Here is a 12,984-nt window from a genome sequence, read left to right as displayed (position 1 = left end):
GCGGAGGGTACTTTGAGTACCTCTATCCGTTCTCCCTTCTGTTCCAGGCTCGTATTGTTCATGGAAAGAAAGATTGTCGGTATGCCTCTGTGTGGGCTCTAATCTCTCTGATTTTATGCTCATGGTCCCTTCGCGAGATATACGTAGGAGGGAGCAATATACCGCTTGACTACTCGGTGAAGGTATATTCTCGAAACTTCAATAAAAGCCCGTACCGAGCTACTGAGCGTCTCTCCTGCAGAGTATTCCACTGGAGTTTCTCTATCATCTCCATAACGCTTTCGCGATTACTAAATGATCCTGTAACGAAGCGCACTGCTCTCCATTGGATCTTCTCTATCTCTTCGATCAACCCTATTTGGTACGGATCCCACATTGGTGAGCAATATTCAAGCAGTGGACGAACAAGTGTACTGTAACCTACTTCCTTTGTTTTCGGATAGAATTTCCTTAGGATTCTTCCAATGAATCTCAGTCTACCATCTGCTATACCGACGATCAACTTTATATGGTCATTCCATTTTAAATCACTCCTAATCCGTACTCCCAGATAATTTATGGAATTAATTCCTTCCACTTGCTGACTAAGGGATCTTTCTTTCTATGTATTCGCAGCACATAACACTTGTCTACGTTGAGATTCAATTGCCATTCGCTGCAGATCCTCCTGCATTTCAGTACAATTTTCCATTGTTACAACCTCTCGATATACTACAGCATCGTCCGCAAATAGCCTAAGTGAACTTCCGATGTTATCCACAAGGTCATTTATGTACATTGTGAATAGCAACGGTCCTTACCCTGGTCATTAACGCTAGCTTGGGCGGGGCAAGGTATGTGACGTCATAATGTTAAATTTATAAATTTAGGAGCAGTCTCGAACGCGAACTACAGTATTACTCACATCTGATATTCGCAACGAGTTACGAAACGTGAATCAAAGCGATGCAGTAAGGCCTTCTGTGTTTGAGCCTGAATCGACCTGATGCTGCAATGAAAAATAACTTTCTAAAACATAAGTGGCACATTTTGTGTAATTTATCTTCGATTCAAACTTCCATGTTTCGAAAATATGAAAGCCTAGTCTGAGATAAACGTGGATGGTATGGACGCAAACAAAGATGAAATAAAGACTTTGGTTAACTTAAATTTGTCTATGTTGCGAGGAATTGGTTGAGGTCTGCGACTGTATTGCGATATTTACAAGATGACACTAGTTTAGTGTCAGTCACGCTCGTTTTCAAATATTTATTGAAACGTTGCGTTAGAGCGACACGCAGCTATCGTCAGATGTTTGTGTGTTGTTAGTACATTCACGTGAAGTGCGAAATTTCCTTTTGACTCTGCCAGTGAGGGTAAGTCTCGAAACATTGTTACCCATGCCAGAAAGACTAAATTTTGTTAGTAAAAATGTACCTGTATGGGTACTGTAACTGGCTGGAGGTAAAAGAAATGGATAAACTAACACTTGGAATACTCCCTCCCGATTTGCAGTCCTAATAGCCGCGACAATTCTGTGACCATCGTAATCACATTTGTTGAATATAAAAGCTCTGTATGCTTACAAAGGGGGTGTCCTTAAGTGGTAAACGCAAATTCATCTTACCCATGTCGAGTTAATAGGCGATGAGCTTAAATAGAAATAATCATTTGATGAAACATAAAAGACAGTACTGTGTGCCATACTAGAATTAATTCATACAGTGTATGATTAATTAGTATAATAAAAAATACAACGTTCAAAAAGCAGAGCGCGATCCTGTCCGACAGCAAACGCGCTCATCCTGTCTGCCTATTTGCGCCAGCGCGTACGCTGTGTAGCCTGCATTGTTAGACTCTAAATCTAGGAGCTATTGTTATTAGCAGTTACGGATTTCACTGGTGCATTGCCTCTCTGTAATATTCAAATGCAATATTGACAGGTGTACAGCAGTAAACAAACAAATAAAGCAATAAATAAATGTTATTGTGAGCATGGTATGCTCACACACTACGGTGAAGCACGCTAGTTCTAACATTCATTAAAACTGCCGCTAACGTGCCCCTGTATAGATAGTCAAATGACTGGGACGGTGAATGTGTACATGGCTTCACAGACGGGCACAGGACGTAACACAGCAGGCTGGGGAAGCGACCGAGCGGCAAAGCGCGCCATCCGTCAACTCGGCGGGATTTTTTCAACTCAAATCCGCGACCCAGCCTGAACGGCCTGTATGCCACAAGGGCCAGGAGGGCTAAAACGTGCACAGTGCACGATTATACGCTGAGCAGCCATGGTCGCCATTCCTTGGGCTTCGGGGACAGAATCTCAGGAATTACAATTAGTCAGATCTCCACGACCGTGTGGGTCGATGCCAAGGATAATTCAGAAAGAGTACATTTCGCTTTATCTAATCACATTAGTTATACGAGAGCCGCATCATCACAGTCTTCTGTGGAATGTCCGTGCTTGAAATGTAACGCCCTGGCAGCATTCCAGCTTCCTGCTACCGTTGCATATTCTTGTCCTCGGAATATTGTATTGCGCGTCTTGTACTAAATTCGTATGTCATAATCGGAACGGACACTCCGAAGGACAGGTTCAGCCGCCTGCAAGGGAAAGGTGCTTTCTATCCTTCGCACTCGTGGGCATCCTTCGTTCGTGACGTATGGGCATTGTGTGTGGTTTAAGTGTAACTGTTAAGTGTAAATGACTGTAATGGGTGTGGGTGCAGCGTGGTGTCATGTATGTGTTGAACGATGATGATACAAGGGAGAGGGTGGAACCTGTTGCCGGCACGTAGCCAGTTACTCTTGTATAGCAGTAAGGGGGCCTCCGAGTTTAGCGTACTGTAACCTCCCCCTCACTTATCGACCTTAATGACAGTAAAAATTAAACCGTGTGGACCTAATGGAAATTTAGGAAAAGCAATCGTCACCGAAGTTAATCTGTCGGTAAAGAGGGAGGAATGGATTACATCTTAATGAAAGGAAAAATGCAAATGAAACTGGTGGAAATTAATTTTGAGAAAAGGGTAAAATTAATAAAGAAAGTAAATGTGCGGTCGTTAGGTTAACAATTAATTGGCGTTAATTAGATATTTGAGATATGGGGAAAATTATGGTCGCCAGACCTACGGACAACTACTGTAATAACTGAAAAAAAGGTTATTGCACATGGAATTAGCACTAAAAGCGTGGCAACTGAAGGTTGACACGTGTTGTGTGAAAACTAAATGTTTGTCAGAAGTGATAAATTTCGCTACACTCTGACTTAATTTAGCAAAAGAATTAATAAAACTGGAAAATTGAAAGTTAATTTAGTGACTGAAATTAATAGTAAACTTTGTATCTGAAGCACGACGAAATTAAATAAAATTATGTTAGTCTTGGGCTACCTCAACAATCATCTCAAAAGCTACTTGAATCTACGCAATTTAGAAATAAGAGATTTAACTTTGACCTTGAATTAAATGATGTTGAACAATTAACAATAGTAAAATTTAGTACGTACCAAGTTGAGCTGCAGTCACAGGTAAGCTAAAATATGGTAACAAAACTCGCACTCTTAATTTGTGCTTATGTAATCTAAATATTGTAGCCAACTATGAATACCTTAACTGAACTTTGAAATTAAAGCTGTGAAATCGAATGATATTACTTTAATGCTGGCGTTTCAATTTCAACGACACTCGGGTTCGTTACGGAAAAGGAAGGGACCCTGCTTGGTAATGCAATTCGGACAATGAGCAACAAAGTTTCATGCTAAGTTGCTGTTTTTTAGTGTTGGTAATGTAATGGTTTGAAAAGCTGAGGTCTGCCATACAGTTCTAAACTTTACGTGCTCCCAGTCTTCCTTGTTGGTTGACTGAAGGTTTGAAGTCGTCGATCGAGGAGGTGGCGACAGTCACTCATTGTCGGCCGTAGCTGTTGCAGAAGCTGGGTGATCAGGAAATTTACACAGCCACCCCTGCTGTCCCCTCTGCCGTTAGGGCAAAGGGAAAATTATCAACAGCGCGCAGCATACCCCTGGACCGTCACCATCCAAATACTGGGCACTCCCGACAGTGCCTAACTTCGGTGATCTGATGGGAACGATGCATCCACAGCACCACTGCCGTTCACTCGTTTTTCAGTAATATCCAGGGCGTCCATGTGTCCATAACATCCTGTTATCGTTTCAGAAAATCATGGCTTGGGAACTATTAGAATCGTGGCTTGCTGCAAAACGTAAAAAAAAAAATTGTCATGTCAGTTTCAATTTGCGCCCATTCGTTGCTCGTAGAACATCTAGGCGATATTAGATTTCTTCCCATGTACAGGTCAGAATTGCAGTATCAACAGGTCTTACAGTTTCATTTATTCCTGCACGAAAGGTAGCAATGGCATTGACTGGTGTTGTGTACACGCGAAGCTTGACGTAACCCCACATAAAAGAAGTCTGTAACCCACAAAAAGAAGTCTAATGGCGCGACATCTGGAGAGCGGATGGGCCATGCGATGGAACCATCACAACCTATCCACCTCTTAGGAAATGTCATGCAGCACATCCTGCACGTTCGAACTCCAATTTGAGGCTGCACTCTCGTGCTGAAAGAGCTGCAGCTCTTCGTTCCGTGGTAACAGGAACTGCTAGAGCATGTCCAGGTAAACATGTCCCGTGTTGTTTTCCTCTGTGTTTTGTGGTTTTACAGAGCCTCATTTCCTAATGTTGTGGCGATTCACATCTCCAGAGATGGAGAAAGTTGCTTCATCTGAAAACAGGCACTTTGTCAGGTAGTTATTTTCAGCACCTATGGAGGCCAGCATGGAACAAAACGCACTTGAGACACACTGACTCTCTCTCCAAAGTTTTCAAACCACCTATTATGTTTGTTTTTGCCGATGGTGCCCTTCCATTCCGGCGTCGATAATTACGCAGTACCGGTGTCACAGATTTGGATTCTGTGTACCAGATGACACGGTGCTCAATCTCCTCTGTGTAGCCGTTTTGAAGCAATCCGAGTCAAATTTGCAACAAAGGTCTAAGGAAAAAAAGACTGAGAGCTGTTACACATTTTACGAGGAACCAAGATTCAATATCTTTAGTAGTTTCCAAGTTACGCTTTTCCGGAATGACTGTGGGACTTTATGGCCACTGTGTGCTCTCTGCCCTACAACAGAGAATGCTGTGTTCCGGTATTACAATATCACAACACGCACACGCACAAGTCGTCACTTACTTTTCTCTTAATTCTGTGTAGATATCAGGGGTGGGGTCCATCACAAAAAAGAAATGCACTAGACTGGCAGAGGTGCTAGCATTATGCGAGTTGGCCAAGTCTTAATCCTGAGGATGGTAGTTCATATCCCTGTGCGCTTATCCAAATTTAGATTTGCAGTGATTTTACTGAATCACGCAAGCAAATACCGGGATGGTTCCTTCGAAGAGCCCACTGCTGATTTCCTTCCCTATCAGACCTAATTTCCGCCACCAGTGACCTCTTCGTTGATGGAACTTAGTTTGTTGATTTCCTATGACCAAAACATGTATTTTCCTTAATTTGTTGTCATTACTTGTCCTCCCATCTCCGTAGTGACTCTCCCCTAACTAGCACCTCGCATGCTATTGACTGCCCTGAATCTACATTGTGCCTATGGGATATATATACAGGGTTCCTCTCCTTCGTATCTACATGTCTATAAAGTATATTCTCAAGATTAATATTAAGGACCCTACTGGCGTCGTTCTTCACACACCTGTCAGTCTGAGTGTACCCCTCTGCAAAGAGTAATGCAGCATAGTGCAGTAAGTACGTAACAATACAGAGCTTTTTTTTAACAGCAACTGTTCAAAATCTTGGCTGCAAAGATCATGATAAATTGTACAGCGGTGCTCTATGTCTTCTTTTAAATAGTCGAGAATATAAAGGGACTGGCGAACTACACCAGAGGTTGATGTTTCCATATTATTAGATCGCAAGGGTCACATTAAGTTTTGATTTCTAGAGGGTGGGGTGGGGGGGGAGGGGGTGCGGATAATATTTTCTCGGAAATTCAAGAAGAAAATTATAATGAAGCGTATTGTTGTTTAACATGAGCACAATATTCAGTGAAAACCTGAGATACACTTTATTACTCTTCAGCAGGGGAGAGAGTTGTACATTGGGAGCACTTTTCAGACTTCTGCCGTGTAATAGAAGTTTATTACATTTTCTTACTGCATTTTAAATGATGGCAGTCACTTTGTGTGCAGCAACCTTTCTCTGAAATTACAAATTTGCTCTGGAAAATGGCGGTTTTTCCTAATGTGATAAAATTCTGTTCACATTTGAAAGCATTTCAATTGATAAAATCTTGTCAATACTGTTTTTAGTCGTCTGTCAGTTGCATTATTACTCTACTACAATTTTCTCTGCCCCGTGATGGCTGGGTGTTGTGTGCTGTCGTTAGGTTAGTTAGGTTTAAGTAGTTCTAAGTATAGGGGACTGATGACCATAGATGTTAAGACCCATAGTGCTCAGAGCCACTCTACTACAAACCAATAATCAGTAAGTGAAACCAAATTAATTAGAATTATTATCAAAAATCAGTTACAAGTTAAATACATTTTGATACTGATATTAACAAGGAAAAAACACAATTGCCATTTTCAAGAAAGGTAAAATTGTTAAGACAATAACGGAACCCAGTTCATTTACGAATCTCATACGTTCTAATGTAAAAACCCATCTGTTTTAAGGTACAAGATGGTGCACAAAGGAGAAGGTATGGCGTAACCACCAACACGTATAAATAGTTCTAAAAGTATGTAGACTTTTACTTGCATAAAATTTTGTAAATGAAAAATTAACAATATATCCCAAATAGCTTTAATATACTATGCAGTACTTAAATGTGTAGATCATTAAATATTTACAAATGCTGTACAAAACACAACCTCATGTCTAGCAACAACAAAAACTGTAGAAAATGGCGGAAACTGCTTATGTCGGACTCTAGCACGCATTCCTTCAAGCGATTCTAAGTTCAACCACTAGACTGAAGTACCGACCAAAGAAACAGCATGTGTGTCTAGGTACACTATCTTCTAGATTCAGCCCTCTCCCCTACACTTAGAGGTGTGAAATTCATCTTTTTGATCCAAATTGTTCTCAAACTGTTACTAACTTAACCTGTTGTATAAGTAAAATCTCTCTAAGATGTTTCTTACCCAGGTTACTTGTCTATTTACATTCGGTAACTAAAATATGTATTCATACTTGTAGTAGTGCCAAATTCATATAATAAACGTCGTGCAAAGTCTTCGATCTTGGGGGAGTTTTCTTCTTATAAATCTGTAAAAATGAACAGGACTTCCTACTTCAACCTTGGTCTTCATAGTGTCATCAGCTTGCAGATCAATAATTTCCATTTTCAGTGTCTGAACATTTTCCACTTCTCAAGAAATGGGGTCTGGAAAATTTGGATCTTTTTGTAATGGTCATCTAAATCTGAGAACCTGGAAGAGAACTTTTTCTTCGCATCACCAAGACATTTCATTGTAAACAAAAGATGCATACTATAGTGATAACATTCGACCAGAGCAGCTTTTTTAAACTTTATGCACTGCTTCAGGTTTCGAGTGATGCCTCACTCTCAAGCTGTGCCTAGATGTGACAAAACTATTATGAGCATTTATATCTATATGCATACGTATAAATGTATTCATATAAATTCAGCTGCCCCTACCGATGTCGTTTTATGCAACCTGCAATGTAATACTTGACCAAAACTACGCGCTAGAGTTTCGTATTCTCTCACTCTCTACGCGCAAACTATTAGTCCTACAGAAAAAAATGATCAGGATCTATTGTAGGAAAGTCTGTGTAATTAAATTTTGTACTGGGATACAGTTATTCAAGAAAAAAGTAAAAAAGTAACTTTCACCTCCACCCCCAGTCCCATCCCTCACGAGTCAGGATTTCTAGTATGTTGTTCGCAGCACTCCCTCCCATCACTGTACAAAAATTTCCGACCACACGAGCTATTGTCAATATGTAACCTTCCCTGGTCTCTATTGACTGTGCTATTACTCTACCAGCATAGCAGGCTATTGCGTTAACATTATTAATTTAAACGTGCCTTTGAGGGTAATGACAGGAAAACGACTTTTGTAAACGTTACGCTAAAACTGATTACGTTGACAATTCCATCCGAACTGAACTCATACAAGCGCAGTAGTTTCGCATTCTATATTTACATCTACGTATATCCCGCAAACCACCGTACAGTGCGTGGCGGAGGGTACCCTGTGCCGCTGCTACTCATTTCCTGTCCTATTCCACTCGCAAATAGAGGGAGGGAAAAGGACTATCTATATGCATCCGTATGAGCCCCAAGTTCTCGTATCTAATCTTCGTGGTCCTTACTTGCAATGTATGTTGGCGGCAGTAGAATCGCTCTACAGTCATTTTCAAATACATCTTCACTAAATTTTCTCACTAATGTTCCTCGAAAGAACGTCGCCTTCCCTTCACGGATCCCCATTCGAGTTCCCTAAGCATCTCCGTAACACTTACGTGTTGTTCGAATCTACCGGTAACAAAGCTAGCAGCCCGCCTCTGAATGGCTTCATTGTCTTGCTTCAACCCGACCTGGTACGGATCCCAATCACTGAAGCAATACTCAAGAGCAGGTCTCACAAGCGTCCTATATGCGGTCTCCTCTGGTGAACCACCCTTTCCTAAAATTCTCTCAGACGGCCTAACGAACACAACGACCCAATTGTGTACTTTATACTGTTAAAATTCACAAAACCTGTAGGTTAAATTTACACAAACACCAGTGTTACGATAGAGCTCGACTAAACCGATGGCGTAGTAAGGCCAGTCAACGAGGCCAAAAAAGATCGAATGTGGACAATAACTCGTGCAGTCGCAAATTTTTGTACAGTGGTAACATGTACTGCCAAGAACAACGTACTATAAATTCTGACAGGTGGAGGATGATTGTGGGAGTATGGGTGCGTTTGAAAGTCACATTTGTACGTTTTTCTTGAATACCTCTAAAACTACGACCTTTGGTGAAACTGTATCCCAGTACAAAATATAACTACGCAGGACGTTCAATACGTAATGCGATACATTTTTATTCTTGGCCAGTTTCGGTTGAAAAAATGCGGAATTTGTTGTGGGACATCGTGGAATATTCCCGATTCAGCCCCTATTGTTTCATGAAGTTTCGATAGACGGCGCTGCTATACATAGCCTTCAAAATGGCTTTTGTAAGGGAGGTGCGTTCCAAGCAGAGAGCTATCACTGGGTTTTTTTGTTTAAAACCATCGCAGATATTCATAGGCGCTTGCAGACGTGGCTTGCCGCAGACAGCTGTGACTCCTGCAATGTTGGAACGTGCAGACACTCTCGTTCGAGATGATCGACGGATCACAATCAAGCACCACGCTCCAAAACTCTACGTCTATGTCGGTAGTGTGTACACACTTGTCCTCCAGTTGGACTAATCAATGGTGTGGGCCCGCTGCGTTCCTTGCTGGCTAAGAGAAGACCATAAAAAGCAACGAAGGAAACTCTGTGCAGAATTTCTCGCGCGTTACGAGGCAACTCGTGATAATTTTTGTCGAACATCGTCACAGGCGATGAAACATGAATTCTTCGCTTCGAACCGGAAAGAAAACGACAGCTCATGTAGCGGCGTCACACCACCTCTCCTCTGAAGTATAAGTTCAAAGCAGCACACTCAGCCGGTAATATCGTGGCGACGGTCATGTGGGACCCTCAAGGTGCTATTCTGTTTGATGTCATTTCTCGTGGTGCAACGATCAACTCTGAAGTGCATTGTGCTGCCCTCTGGAAACTGAAGAGACGACTTCAGCGTGCTCGTCACTACAAAAATACAAGGACAGTGCAAGCCTCAAAAGTCTGCGCAACAGGCAGGAATCCAGAAAACTTCATTGGACTGTTCTCCTTCATCCATCCTAAAGCCCAGACCTCACACCTTCTGACTTCCATTCGTTTGGTCCAATGAAGGTTGCACTCCGCAGGAAGCAGTAAGTGGATGACAGGGAGTTTATTGACGTATGATCCTGAATAAAACGAAACTGCTTTCAGAAAAAACATATCGCTTTACTTATTAAATGCCCGTCGAACACTATATTTTCTACGAAAAGTACCTGTTTATTTTTTCTGTAGGACTAAAAGTTGACGAGAGAAAAATTCGATACGATGCGCCGTTTCAGAGTTATTCACCATTGAAGTTAGCCAATCAGACTGCTGGGCACCCCACAGACGGTGTCGCCAAACGGTTTCTTCGTTGATTTCCTAAAACCGAACAAGAAAGCAATACAAAAATTAGACATCGGCCGGTAGTCAGGATCGAATCCGTACCAATGGCTACGGAGTCTCTTGCGCTGCCATCTACGCTATATAATAACCGACACTAACTGTATGTAGCGGGTCGCTTGAATTTGCTTGCGCAGTAGTCTGATTGAATTCAATAACTGGCAGCCGGCGATATGTAGCAAAATTTCCTGTCTGATGTTGCGATTCTGACGGGAAGCTTTAACATTTGTATAAATCTTATTAATAATATTGTCGTCCCTTAAATGTTTTAAGTCATTCCGTTCAAATGAGACCAACGTCACGTAAGAGAGTTAGTTTCCATTACTACTCTTTGTCGATAGAACTTCCAAAAGATTGTTTTTCTTATTCAGAGATATTTCAGTCTGTGTTTTCAAAGGAAAGGATAGTGGCAAAATTTTGCCACAGATTAAGTGTCTTACTGCCGTGTGGTATGAGAGATCAGACGACAAAGATCCTATTTTTTCTAGGAAAGATTTGAATTGACGGTGGTCGAACCCATAACATCGAATGAAACTGACAACAGATATTACAGGCTTCGTCATACAGGACATATCCACAGCAATTTGCCCAAAGTGATTTCTGATGAACAACGCAGTGTATTTTCAAGCGTTAGTATCACATTCTGAGTTTAGCCTTCCAACGAATCCTGCATATTTGCCACATATATTTGCTACTTCTTTAGTAACTTCGAAGTCTGTGGTAACACCTCTAAAAAGCAGCACGACTTTAGTAATATTAGAGATGTCTAAATTCTTCCATAGCTGTTGAGTATCAAGGAAACATATGCCTTATCTTGTAACTGTTTTATAAATTACGAACGACGCGCCAGTGTATTTGCTCAAAGAGGAACTGCATTACGTTGTTCGGTTTTGTCAGGAAACAGTTCTTCCGCTGTAATTAAAATGCACCTGTTTATGTAGTCACCATCAGTGAATGGCCTTCCTGTTTGGCGATTTCTTTGGCAATTCGTAAGCTTACTTTAGTAATGGTTCCTCTTTTCCGAGCACGTTTCCTAAACATCGTTCGATGAAAAGAATGTCCACGTATCAAAGTTTAGAGTTCATGTTCACCAACCTTGTCCTTCAATATACCAAACTGTGTACCACGTGTTGTTTCGTAGTGGCGACAAATGGTGTATTCCTTACGAAAAGCAATAACCTCGTTACAGATAACACAGACTGGTTTGCTGTCATTCTCTATAAAGGAATGTTTCACTTCCCCCTTGTATTTATAATGCGACACCCACTACCCAAATTTTTGTTTTAATTTCAACGAACATATTTCAAAGATATTGGAAAGAGTGAAAACCGAAAAGAACATTACAGCAAATATCATGAGGAAGTGATCGTCAGCTGTAGGAAGACCGCTCCTGGTGGCATTTTTGATATTTGTGAATAAGTGAGGTACATACTTCTAGCAACCTCTCTTAAGGTACGATTATAGTGCGCTGACTGTGGGGTCACAATCTGCACAGCAGTAGCCTTGCGCCCGTCGAACAATACGTAAATCTCTGACGTAACTGAATGCAACATGCTGCCGAGCAGCCAAGTGGCGCGCCGCTTCAATGTCCTGCTATCGCGTTATACAGATGCGCTACTGGAAAGTCAGTTACACTATGTGATGAAAATGTTCAAGTGTGTGTGAAATCGTATGGGACTTAACTGCTAAGGTCATCAGTCCCTAAGCGTACATACTACTTAACCTAAATTATCCTAAGGACACACACCCATGCCCGAGGGAGGACTCGAACCTCCGCCGAGATAAACCGCACAGTCCACTATGTGATAAAAAGTATCCGGACACCCGCAAAAACATATGTTTTTCTTATTAGGTGCATAGTGGTGCCACCTACTACCAAATACTCCATGTCAGCGACCTGAGCAGTTATTAGATATCGTGAGAAAGCAGAATGGGGCGCTCTGCGGAACTCATGGACTTCGTGCGTGGTGAGGTGGTTGGGTGTCACTTGTGTCATACGTCTGCACGCGAGATTCCACACTCCTAAACATCCCTATGTCCACTGCTTCCGATGTGATAGTGAAATGGAAACGTGAAGGGACACTTACAGCACAAAAGCGTGCAGGCCAATCTCGTCTGTTGACTGAGAGAGACCGCCGACAGTTGAAGAGGGTCGTAATGTGTAATAGACAGACATCTACCCAGACCATCACACAGGAATTACAAACTGCATTAGGATCCAATGCAAGTACTGTGACAGTTAGGCGGCAGGTGAGAAAACTTGGATTTCGTGGTCGAGTGGCTGCTCATAAGCCACACATCACGCCGGTAAATGCCAAATGACACCTCTCTTGGTGTAAAGAGCGTAAACACTGGACGACTGAACGGAGGAAAAACGTTGTGTGGAGTGACGAATCACGGTACACATATTGGGGATCCCATGGCCGAGTGTGGGTATGGCGAATGCCCGGCGAACGTCATCTGCCAGCGTGTGTAGTGCCAACAGTAAAATTCAGACTCGGTGATGTTATGGTGTGGTCTCGTCTGACCCCTTGTTGTTTTGCGTGCACTGTCACAGCACAGACCTACATTGATGTTTCAAGCACCTTCTCGCTTTTCCACTATTGAATAGGAATTAAGGGATGACGATTGCATCTTTCAACACGATCGAACACCTGTTCATAATGCACGGCCTGGGGTGAAGTGG

General features: G+C 42.0%; 1 protein-coding gene across 7 annotated transcripts in view; it reads left to right on the top strand.

The window, feature by feature from the left end:
• Positions 1-12,984, top strand: part of LOC126297890 (uncharacterized) — a 2,130,251-nt gene that overhangs the window by 1,835,012 nt on the left and 282,255 nt on the right. The gene's annotated exons all lie outside the window — the stretch shown is intronic.

Source organism: Schistocerca gregaria, chromosome X, assembly GCF_023897955.1.
Source record: "Schistocerca gregaria isolate iqSchGreg1 chromosome X, iqSchGreg1.2, whole genome shotgun sequence".
Classification (NCBI taxonomy): domain Eukaryota; kingdom Metazoa; phylum Arthropoda; class Insecta; order Orthoptera; family Acrididae; genus Schistocerca; species Schistocerca gregaria.
The sequence above is the reverse complement of the archived record's forward strand: the minus strand, read 5'-3'. Positions and strand labels throughout refer to the sequence as shown.